This window comes from Cetorhinus maximus, unplaced genomic scaffold (assembly GCF_964194155.1).
Source record: "Cetorhinus maximus unplaced genomic scaffold, sCetMax3.hap1.1 HAP1_SCAFFOLD_388, whole genome shotgun sequence".
NCBI lineage: Eukaryota > Metazoa > Chordata > Chondrichthyes > Lamniformes > Cetorhinidae > Cetorhinus > Cetorhinus maximus.
The window spans coordinates 1-12625 of NW_027596334.1; positions in this window are offsets into that span (position 1 = coordinate 1).

Consider the following 12625-nt stretch of genomic DNA (forward strand, 5'->3'; position numbering starts at 1 on the left):
GAGAGCGAGGGGCAGGGTAATGCCAAAGTCGGACATGAAGCAGCAGTTATCCCGGGGACCAGGAGGAGAATCAGTCTGAGGGTGAGATTAGAACCTCAACTAAAAACCTGGAGAAATTAGTCAGTTTTGAATAAGGTTGGAACTTAACCCCAGCAACATCAAGATGACTGTCTTAGCTTAAAGGTCCCTAAGAGGATCTTAAGAACACACCAAGGGGGAGTCTCCAATTCATGGCTAACAGGAAACTCAAGGGGCTATACAGGGCTTGACTGGAACTTAAAGAACTACTTAGATATGCCAGAGAGAGGCATCAGTCTCAGGTGTGAGATAACATGTTGTCTTTTATTCATTCACGGGGTGTGGGCTTCACTGGCTGGGCCAGCATTTATTGCCCATCCCTAATTCCCCTTGAGAAGGTGGTGGTGAGCTGCCTTCTTGAACCGCTGCAGTCCATGTGGTGTAGATACACCCACAGTGCTGTTAGGGAGGGAGTTCCAGGATTCTGACCCAGCGACAGTGAAGGAACGGCCAATATATTTCCAAGTCAGGATGGTGAGTGACTCGGAGACGAACTTCCAGGTGGTGGTGGTGTTCCCATCTATCTGCTGCCCTTGTCCTTCTAGATGGTAGTGGTCGTGGGTTTGGAAGGTGCTGTCGAAGGAGCCTTGGTGAATTCCTGCAGTGTATCTTGTAGATGGTACACACACTGCTGCTACTGTGCGTCGGTGATGGAGGGAGTGAATGTTTGTGGATGTGGTGCCAATCAAGCGGGGCTGCTTTGTCCTGGACGGTGTCAAGCTTCTTGGGTGTTGTGGGAGCTGCACTCATCCAGGCAAGTGTTGAAGGCTGGGGGTCTTGGTGATGATTGTGACTGGGTTGTAGGTAGGCGAGTGACTGATGCTGAACTCCATTGGGCGGAGTGGGGATGTTTACAGCTTCTCTCAGTTTTTTTCCAGGTTAAAAACTCTCCGTATCTCCAGCCCGGAGTCTCCTCACCAGCTCCACAACGGGCAGCTGTGGAAACAGGAGCCACATTGTACCTGGAGCATCCATTACAATCGGGTTCGAATAGAAAAGTAAGGAAGTTATTTTGAACCTGTACTGAAGCTTGGTTAGGGCTCACATAGAACAGTGTGTGCAGTCCTGGTCCCTATGTTATAAAAAGGATTTTGAACTGCTGGAGAGGGTAAAGAGAAGATTTACAAAGATGATACCAGAAATGTATGGATATACATATCAGGGAAAGAGTGACAGGCTGGGTCTCTTTGCTCTTGTAAAAAGGAGGCTGAGGGGGTGACCTAATAGAGATCCTTAAGATGATGCAAGCTTTTGATCGATTGGATACAGACAGACCGTTTCCTCTTGTGGGGAAGGGCAGGACTAGAGACCATCAATATGAGAGGGTCACCAAGAAATCCAATGGGGAATTCAGGAGAAACCTCTTTACCCAGAGAGCGGTGAGAATGTGGAACTCGCTGGCACAGGGAGTGGGTGAAGTGAACTGTATAGGTTCATTTGAGGGGAAACTGGGCAATTCTATGAAGGACTCGAGGGTTACGATGGTAGGTTTAGATGAGGAGAGATTGGAGGAGGCTGGAGGGGAGCAGGAGTGGTTGGGCTGAATGGCCTGTTTCCAGGTTGGGTATCCTGTGTAATCCTATGAGTCATACAGAAGGCGCCCATTAGCCCAGCTGTGTCTGTGCTGCCTCTTCAAAAGACCTGTTCAGTTAGTCCCAATCCCCCCTGCTTTTTCCCCATAGCTCTGCAAATATGTATTTATCCAATCTCCTTTTGAAAGTTCCTATTGAACCTGCAGTCAGCACCTTCCAGATCACAACAACTGGCTGTGGAAAAAAAAATGATTCCTCATCTCTCCTATCAATTATCTTAAATCTATGAACTGTCATTACCAAACCTGCCACTCAAGTTGGATTTTCCTACGTCAAAATGATTTTGAAAACCTCTATTAAATCTCCCCCTTAACCTTCTCGGCTCTAAGGAGAACAATCCCAGCTTCTCCAGTCTCTGCACATTAACCGGACTCCCCCATTCCTGGAACCATTCCGGTTCATCTCCTCTGCACCCGCTCCCAGGCCGTCAGATCCTTCCTAAAGTGTGGAGCCTAGAACTGGACATGATACTCCAACTGAGGCTGAATCATTGTTTGATTAATGTTCACCATAATGCCCTTGCTTTGGTGCTCACTGCCTTTATATATAAAACCCTGGCTGCTCTATACAATTTTTTTTTTATCCTTTCATGGGACGTGGGCTTTGCTGGCTGGGCCAGCATTTATTGCCCATCCCTAATTACCCTTGGGAAGGTTGTGGTGAGCTGCTTTCTTGGACCGCTGCAGTCAGTCGTGTTTTTATTATGATATAAAGACATCATGACTCACAAGGGATTGTGTAAACATGTTGTGGGTTCACTTATTTAAACTAGACACATGGGAACAGATATACACGGATAGAAAGCATGAAGATATCAGCAGCAGAGCTGTGTGTGTGTGCTCCGCTCACAGGCAAAAGTGAAACTGAGACTGATCGCATGACACACTTCCCTTCTAATGATGTCAAGCTGCTATCCCTTAAAGGCATATTATAACACCCCGCCCCCCTTTCTTTTTAAAAATACTTTCCCTCCTTCCAAAGAAGTATAACTAGTTCCAATACATGTTCCTGTGGTTACCATTATGAGTTTATACAGCTCATAAAACTATGACTGTCTAAAGAGGTAACCTGCTGGTACACCCAGATCTTTTAGTGGTAACCTTGTCTGGTGGTTTCTTTAATTGCTCACAGTGATCTGTGGAATTGTCATTCTTGGATGTTGTTCCTGGTTGCATTTGGGATCTTGTCCTTGATGTACGGGACTGTACGGTGGTGAGCAGCTGAATTGGATTTGATTTGCCCTCAGGTATGTCTCACAGTTGTGCTTTTTTGTGTGTGTCATGACTTCCTAGGACCTTGGTTCTGAACAAATCCTTGTCACCTCAGCTGACTGCCACATTCCTTCTGTGGGAACCTGGCTGTGAACTTGTCCCGACTGTAAACTTGACAATTCTGTCCCTGCATTTTTATTGTGCACATTGGTCCTCCTCTCTTGTAGTTTTAACAGTTGTTATTGGGTTTCTGAGAGAGTAGAATGGGTGAATGTAGGTAAATTGGTATGCACTGATTTGCCGAATATGAGCTCTGCCGGTGATAGAATAGTTACACTTAAAGGTGTTGCTCTCGGATGTAACATTGCAATGCGCAGATCTCGCTGGGTCTGTCTACATATGGGAATTAGGGGTTTCACTGTGTGAATCATTGGTCCAGCTAGGTCATTAGATCGAGGGTAATGAGGAGAAGTAGTGTGATCGATATTCCACTTCTCAAACATATCCTGAAATGGCTTACCAATAAGTTGAGGACCGTTATCCGTAATGATCTCTCTAGGCACACTGGATAAACTGAAAATAGCACTTAGGTTGTGCATGACAGTTGTGCTTGATGTACTGTGCCGAAGAATGTGGTACTTGGTAAAGTAGTTGACAACGATGATGAAATCAGTGCCATGAATGTGAAAGAAGTGGGATCAATGTTGGACCAAGGATGGGTCGGAGCTCCATGTGCAGTGGTACACTGTGCTGAATCATGTATACTATCGACATGTCTGGCACTGCTTGACGATGACTTCAATATCATTGTTCATACCCAGCCAATAGTCTGTCTGTCTGGTCAGTCTTCCTGTCCAATCTATACCCATGTGGGAGTGATGAAGTTGTTGATGAATATCAGGTTCCAAAAGATTCCGATATGATCATCTGCCTGCCTTTAACAAGTGACTGCCCGGGAGATGCCTAGCTTAGGCTGGTAAGGCTAAAATGGTCTCGTGTGTTTGCAGACTTGCTGAATTGAATCAGGCCATCCCTCAACGATGGTTTTCCACAGTTTGTGTAGCGTAGAATCTTTCACTGCTTCTTCTCGTAGCTGCTGGTATCTGCGGTGTGAAGAATATTCCAGATCAGTTGATGGACCTGCATTCTCCTGCAATTGTAATGTCGCAGCTCCCTTGATACTGCCAATTTTGTCAACATGTTCTGGATATTTCGCTGTTAGGTGGTGAACCGAGGCAATAGGAATAGTTTCTGAGGTTGATCTGTCCAATGAGGTTTGACTGATTCCATGGATTGTCACTAGTGTGAGGTCGCGACACTCTGGTAGACCTACAGTTGCTGGGCCTTAGTTCCCATGGCGTAGAGCATGGGACACACCCAGGAGGGCTGATTGTACTCTCATTCCAGGACTATGGATTCTGCAAATGGAATTACAGAGAGATTCACAGCAGTACCTTTCACCAGGACCTTCCATGTCTGTGGATACATGTCTGTTTTAGAATTCGCGGCAGTAGTGTGTTGGCACTTGCCACAGAATCAATCTTGGCCAATAACGAATAGATACCAACTTTCTTAGGGCAGATAATCTGAATCTTGATAAATACTTTGGATGATGAGATGGCATCTATGTTTTCCACCAGATTGAAGGTGTGAAACATAGCTCTTCATCTCATCGTACACAAGGCCATCATTTCCTGGTTTGTCAGTCACCTCGTGTACACGTATCTGACAGGATACCCGATAGTCAATCTTACTGCTCGAAGGTACCCGTTGTGTACGGTCTGTCTGGATCAGTGCACGTCTGGTTGTAGCTGCATCAGCCTTTGCTCTAGTCACTGCCGCTGCCAATGGCCCTTTCTACCCCAGGCCTTGCAGGATTGGTGGAAAACCGGGCCTTTCCTTGGTGCCTGGAGAGGTCCACACCTTCCACATGTCTCCTTGGGTTTGGCTATTCTGGTGAATGAGTCAACAATTGGGGTTGTACTGAGGACCTGTGATCTTCATCAAGCTGTGAGGATCGCTCCGTACTCACCTCCATCCTTGAGTAGCTCTTCGATAAGATACATTTTGGGCTTGTCTAGCAGATCATTCTGGACAATTCTGTCTGCTAGCTCTGCGTTTGAAGAATCACAGTACCCACCCTTTTCTCTGCATCTACTGATGAAGTGCTCTATGGGTTCTGTGGGCTATTGTCAAAATGACATGAACTCCAGTCGATGAATACGGAAGTTTAACCTGATTCTGAACCGGTCTCCAGTGTAATCCATATCTTTTGGGGATCCTTTAGCTCTTCTGCTGTTAATCCTGATGTGTTTAGCCTGTGTAGACCTTTGTTCCCAATTGCTGGGTGAATTTTTATGGCTTTCTTGGGAGGTTCTGACACACCTGAATTCAAGGGGTGGAAATTTACCTGTGTAGGTCGGGCTGGGCGGGGCAGAGCCGATCGCCACCCGCGATTGGCTGCGTGCCGCCATTTTACGCAGGCAGGCCAATTAAGGCCCGTCAAACCTGTGCGGGCGGGCGGGTGGAGGAGGGAGAATCAGGGCCTGCGCTCTTTTGCACATGCGCGTGAAAGAGTGTAGCAATCTCCCTGAGGCACGGAGCTTGTAGATGGTAAACGCTGCTGCTACTGTGCGTCGGTGGTGGAGGGAGTGAATGTTTGTGGATGGGGTGCCAATCAAGTGGGCTGCTTTGTCCTGGATGGTGTCAAGCTTCTTGAGTGTTGTGGGAGCTGCACTCATCCAGGCAAGTGGGGAGTATTCCATCACACTCCTGACTTGTGCCTTGTAGATGGTGGACAGGCTTTGAGGAGTCAGGAGGTGAGTTACTTGCCACAGGATTCCTAACCTCTGGCCTGCTCTTGTAGCCACAGTATTTATATGGCTAGTCCAGTTCAGTTTCTGGTCAATGGTAACCCCCAGGATGTTGATGGTGGGGGATTCAGTGATGGTAATGCCATTGAATGTCAAGGGGCGACGGTTAGATTCTCTCTTGTTGGAGATGGTCATTGCCTGGCACTTGTGTGGTGTGTATGTTACTTGCCACTTGTCAGCCCAAGCCTGGATATCACCCAGGTCTTGCTGCATTTGGACATGGACTGCTTCAGTATCTGAGGAGTCGCGAATGGTGCTGAACATTGTGCAATCATCAGCGAGCATCCCCACTTCTGACCATATGATGGAAGGAAGGTCATTGATGAAGCAGCTGAAGATGGTTGGGTTGAGGACACTACCCTGAGGAACTCCTGCAGTGATGTCCTGGAGCTGAGATGACTGACCTCATGTCAGGCATGAAGAAATTAACCAGAGACGCCATAGCGACCAAGCTAACACATTTCCTTTTCCATTATAGAACCACCCCTCACACAGCAACAGGCGTCTCGTCTGTGGAATTGTTGATGAATCGCTGTCTCAGAGCGAGATTGAGCTTAGTAACGCCAAATTTAGTGGGGGGGGTGGGGGGTGGGGGGGGTGGGGGGTGGAAAGGAGTCAGGGAAGCCAGAAAACCGGACATGACTGGCATAGTCATGACAGGAAATTTACCCTAGGAGAGACGGTATATGTGAGGAATTTTGGGGAAGGGCCCAAATGGTTATCGGGTGAAATAAGTGCGGTGACTGGACCTCTTTCTCACCATGTGAAAGCAGGAAACCAAATCATACAGAGACATATAGATCAGACAAGGAGGAGAGAAACAAAGTACCAGGAAATGATTCCTCCAGTGTTCACGATTGAGTCAATGTCTCCTGTTGAAAGGACACAACTGAGCACAGACGTGTCTGAAGGGTCGGCTGTACCCGCGGGAGTTGAGGAAACAGGTTTGCAGGTGTCCACCGAAGAAACTGATGTTCGGACAACACCAGAAAAAGCAGGTTCCTGACAAAACACCTGAAGCTGTGGGTGTGAGATTTTCTACACGCAACAGGAAACCCCCAGAAAGACTGAAGGTGTAAATTAATTCCTGTGTAAATAATTTGATATTTTGAGAAGAATTGTAACTGTAACATGTATTTTTTGAGTAAAGGGGGAGGGATGTGGTAATCTAATGTGTAATATACCTTTAACAAGAATGTTATAATCGAAGATCACATGATCTTACTATCCAATAGCAGAGTAGTGCGGGCGACCTCAGTAGTCAGTAGTCTACAGTTAGGGTCTGTAATGTAGAAACATGGTTTGAGTTGTAAGCGCACAAGTGTAGCTGTTGAGTTCCTTGGTAAATAAATAGTGTGCTCTCAATAAGAACTGTCTGCTGATCTACTTTGTCTACGGTACCAACTTGGTCATCCCAAAACAAGCGTATAACCCGGATCTATTAGTCCAGCTAACTAGTCCAACTCCCCCTTTACTGAGGTTGGGAATGGCATTAAACAGGAAATTAGAGACACATGTAATAAAGGAACATCTGTAATTATGGGTGACTTTAATCTGCATATAGATTGGGCAAATCAAATTAGTAACAATACCGTAGAGGAGGAATTCCTGGAGTGTATACGGGATGTTTTTCTGGACCAATACGTTGAGGAGCCAATGAGAAAACAGGCCATCCCAGACTGGGTATTGTGTAATGAGAAAGGAATAATTGGCAATCTAGTTGTGCGAGGCCCCTTGGGGATGAGCGACCATAATATGATAGAATTCTTCATCAAGATGGAGAGTGGCGTAGTTGATTCTGAGACTAGGGTCCTGAATTTTAATAAAGGAAACTACGATGGTATGAGGCGTGAGTTGTCTATGATGGATTGGGAAACGTTACTTAAAGGGATGATGGTCGATAGGCAATGGCAAACATTCAAAGAGCGCATGGGTGAACTGCAACAATCGTTTATTCCTGTCTGGCACAAAAGTAAAACAGGAAAGGTGGCCAAACCATGGCTTACAAGGGAAATTAGAGATTGTATTAGATCCAAGGAAGAGGCATACAAATTGGCCAGAAAAAACAACAGACCTGAGGATTGGGAGCAGTTTAGAATTCAACAAAGGAGGACTAAGGGATTGATTAAGAAGAGGAAAATAGAGTACGAGAGTAAGCTTGCAGGGAACATAAAAACTGACTGTAAAAGTTTCTATAGGTATGTGAAGAGAAAAAGATTGGTGAAGACAAATGTAGGTCCCTTACAGTCAGAAACAGGGGAATTTATAATGGGGAACAAAGAAATGGCTGACCAAGTAAGTACACACTTTGGTTCTGTCTTCACAAAGGAGGACACTAATAACATACCAGAAATGTTGGGGAACACAGGGTTTAGTGAGAGGGAGGAACTGAAAGAAATCAGTATTAGTAGTGAAATGGTGTTGGGGAAATTGATGGGATTGAAGGCCGATAAATCCCCGGGGCCTGATAATCTACATCCCAGAGTACTTAAGGAAGTGGCCCTAGAAATAGTGGATGCATTGGTGGTCATCTTCCGAGATTCTATAGACTCTGGTACAGTTCCTACAGATTGGAAGGTAGCTAATGTAACCCCACTATTTAAAAAGGGAGGTAGAGAGAAAACAGGGAATTATAGACCAGTCGGCCTGACGTCGGTAGTGGGGAAAATTCTAGAGTCTATTATAAAAGATTTAATAGCTGAGCACGTGGAAAACAGTGGCAGATTCGGGCAGAGTCAGCATGAATTTACGAAAGGGAAATCATGCTTGACAAATCTACTGGAGTTTTTTGAGGATGTAACTAGTAGAGTTGATGAGGGGGAGCCAGTGGATGTGGTTTATTTGGACTTTCAGAAGGCTTTCGACAAAGTCCCACATAAGAGATTGGCGTGTAAAATTAAAGCGCATGGGATTGGGGGTAATGCATTGAGATGGATAGAAAACTGGTTGGCAGACAGGAAACAAAGAGTAGGAATAAACGGGTTGTTTTCCGAATGGCAGGCAGTGACTAGTGGGGTACCGCAGGGATCGGTGCTGGGACCCCAGTTATTCACAATATATATTAATGATTTAGATGAGGGAACTAAATGTAATATCTCCAAATTTGCAGATGACATAAAGCTGGGTGGGAGGGTGAGCTGTGAGGAGGATGCAGAGATGCTTCAGTGTGATTTGGACAAGCTGAGTGAGTGGGCAGATGCAGTATAATGTGGATAAATGTGAGGTTATCCACTTTGGTAGCAAAAACAGGAAGGCAGATTATTATCTGAATGGCTATAAGTTGAGAGATGGGAATGTGCAACGAGACCTGGGTGTCCTCGTACACCAGTCGCTGAAGGTAAGCATGCAGGTGCAGCAGGCGGTAAAGAAGGCAAATGGCCTTCATAGCCAGAGGATTCGAGTACAGGAACAGGGATATCTTGCTGCAATTATACAGGGTCTTGGTGAGACCACACCTGGAATATTGTGTGCAGTTTTGGTCTCCTTATCTGAGGAAGGATGTACTTGCTGTAGAGGGAGTGCAGCGAAGGTTTACCAGACTGATTCCTGGGATGGCGGGACTGACATATGAGGAGAGATTGAGTCAGTTAGGATTATATTCGCTGGAGTTCAGAAGAATGAGAGGGGATCTCATAGAAACCTATAAAATTCTAACAGGACTAGACAGGGTAGATGCAGGAAGGATGTTCCCGATGGTGGGGGAGTCCAGAACCAGGGGTCACAGTCTGAGGATATGTGGTAGACCATTTAGGACTGAGATGAGGAGAAATTTCTTCACCCAGAGAGTGGTGAGCCTGTGGAATTCACTACCACAGAAAGTAGTTGAGGCCAAAACATTGTATGTTTTCAGGAAGGAGTTAGATATAGCTCTTGGGGTGAAAGGGATCAAAGGGTATGGGGAGAAAGCGGGAGCAGGCTATTGAGTTGGATGATCAGCCATGATCATAATGAATGGCGGAGCAGGCTCGAAGGGCCGAATGGCCTTCTCCTGCTCCTAGTTTCTATGTTTCTAAACTAGTGACCAGGATCCAGCATCCTGCGTGTCTGAAGATGACTGTTCCATCAGTTGTATTCCTCTCTGGCATCAAATAGGAAAAGCAATAGATTTTTCCTTCTGTTCTCCAATGGCCAAAACTTCCCCACGTCCCCTTCAAAAAGCTGTGACCATTTTTGCCAACGTGGGGATACAGAGGAGGGTTCCAAACGTGCTTCAAAAAGGGAATAGCTCACCATACACAATGCCATTTTCATCCATCATCAGAATGGAACCTCCCTGTAAAAACTTTCCTGCTCGTGAGGTCTGAACACAGCCTGAATGTCTCTCAAATTCCATAGTTTAAAACGCTGTGTTTTTTAAAATTCATTCCTGGGATGTGGGTGTCACTGGCTAGGCCAGCATTTATTGCCCTTCCTTAATTGCCCTTGTTCAGAGGGCATTTAAGAGTCAACCACATTGCTGTGGGTCTGGAGTCATGTGTAGGCCAGACCGGGTAAGGACAGCAGGTTTCCTTCCCTAAAGGGCAGTAGGTTTTACGACAATCGGCAACGTTTTCATGGTCATGATCGGCCTTTTAATTCCAGATTTTTACTGAATCCAAATTTCACCATCTGCCCTGGTGGGATTTAACCCGGGTCCCCCCCAGAGCATCACCCTGGGTCTCGGGATTACTCATCCAGTGAGAATACCGCTACACCACCACAAAACCCACCAGAAAAAACCTCACACCTTCTTATTTTACACCGTCCTCATCATCAGTGCGAGATTCTTGGTGATTTTAACAGCCAGGGATACCTCAGGAAGAGCTGAAGCAAACATTATCTCCTTAATTCAAACAGCTCCACCACACTCCCTCTGCTGGTACAATTCTGTGCGGTAGCTTCAAGTGAACATTGTGCACCTGGCAATTTCAAAGCACATCTCATGCTCCCTTCGTCCAAGCAGACTTTGTCCTTCTAGAGATGAGAGATTAGATATTTAAGTAACGCACCTGGACCACTGTGTGCAGTTTTGGTCCACGTATCTAAGGAAGGATACGCTTGCCATAGAGGGAGTGCAGCGGAGGTTCACCAGACCGATCCCTGGGATGGCGGGACTGTCTTATGGGGGGAGATTGAGGAGACTGGGCCTGTATTCTCTAGAGTTTGGACGAATGAGAGGCGACCTCACTGAAACTCACAAAATTCTGAATGGGAGTGACAGGGTGGATGCAGGAAGGATGTTGCCCTGGGTGGGGGGGGGTCTAGGACCAGGGGACACAGTCTCAGAATAAGGGGCAGGTCATTTAGGATTGAGATGAGGAGGAATTTCTTCTCTCTGAGGGTTGTGAACCTTTGGAATTCTCTACCCCAGAGGCTGTGGAAACTCAGTCATTGAGTCTGTTCAAGACAGAGTTCGATAGATTTCTAGATACCCATGAGTTCAGGTACAGGGATAGTGTGGGAAGGTGGTGTTGAGATAGTAGATTAGCCATGACCTAGTTAAATGGTGGAGCTGGTTCAGTGAGCTGAATGGCCCCACTGCTCCTATTGCCAAAAATGTGAAGTTGCAACCATTACATAGCTTTCATTTGCGATCTCATAAACTACCTACAATGAAGATCGATGAGAAGGCACCTGGTAGACATTTGCTCTGGCTGTGTTTGCATCCCTAAGGACCCTCCTTCCCCTGTCAGGGAGCCTCGTCACTAACGCTTCCCTCATTGTAACCCTCAGCAGACTGAATCTAGAGCCACCACACGTTCCATTCTTCATCTCTTCACAGGACCCTGGCCGCAGGAGGTCCAGCAATCTCACCACCCGGCTTGGGAGGTGGTGGCAGAGGTGGTCAGTGCCAATGCTGCACAGAAGACCCACACACACACACACACACACACACACACAGATAGACACACACACACACAGATAGACACACAGACACACACACAGATAGACACACACACACAGATAGACACACACACACACAGATAGACACACAGTCACAGATAGACACACAGACACGCGGACAGATAGACACACAGACACAGATAGACACACAGACGCAGACTGACACACACACGGATAGACACACAGACACAGATAGGCACACAGACACACACACAGATAGACACACAGACACACAGACTGACACACAGACACACACAGGCAGACCCACACACACACACACAGATAGACACACAGAGTGACACATACAGACTGAGACACACACTCACAAGCCCATCACACATTCACTGGCATCTCACTCACTGTCAACTCAAGGGACATCACCACTCACTCTCTCTCACACACCCTCACATCTCCATCTGGCCTCATCTCCTCTGGAGACTGACACCTCAGCCCTCACCATCCTGAGGCCACTTGCACAGATCAACATGTGCCCCCCACACACACCCTGGGATACCCTCCTTCCCCAGTACAGCCCTCACCCTGCGGCCTCTTCCCTTGCCTGAGGCCACTTCACCCCCTTCCCCAAGCAAGCCCTAGCCCCGCAGCCATTGAAAAGCCACCCCCCTGCCTTACGGTTGGTCTGGTGGGTAGATATCTGCCTGTGAGACCCCCTAACAGTGATGTGGTGCTGCCTGTGAAGCCTGGCGCTGAGACTGTGGGTGCTGCCCGAAGCAAGGTGGGCAAACAAACCTCGAAGTCCCGAGCGGAGTGCGGCTGACCGGGTGCAGGCCTTATATACGCTTATATATATATATATATATATATATATATATATAATAAGGGACAATTTCTAAATAGTCACTCACAAATATTGATACCCAACAAGGGACAGTCTATAAATAGTCATTCACAAAGAGTGACAGTACACTAAGGGACTGCCCCTAAATCGCAAAACTCAAATAGTGACACCGCAGTCAGGGACTGCCTC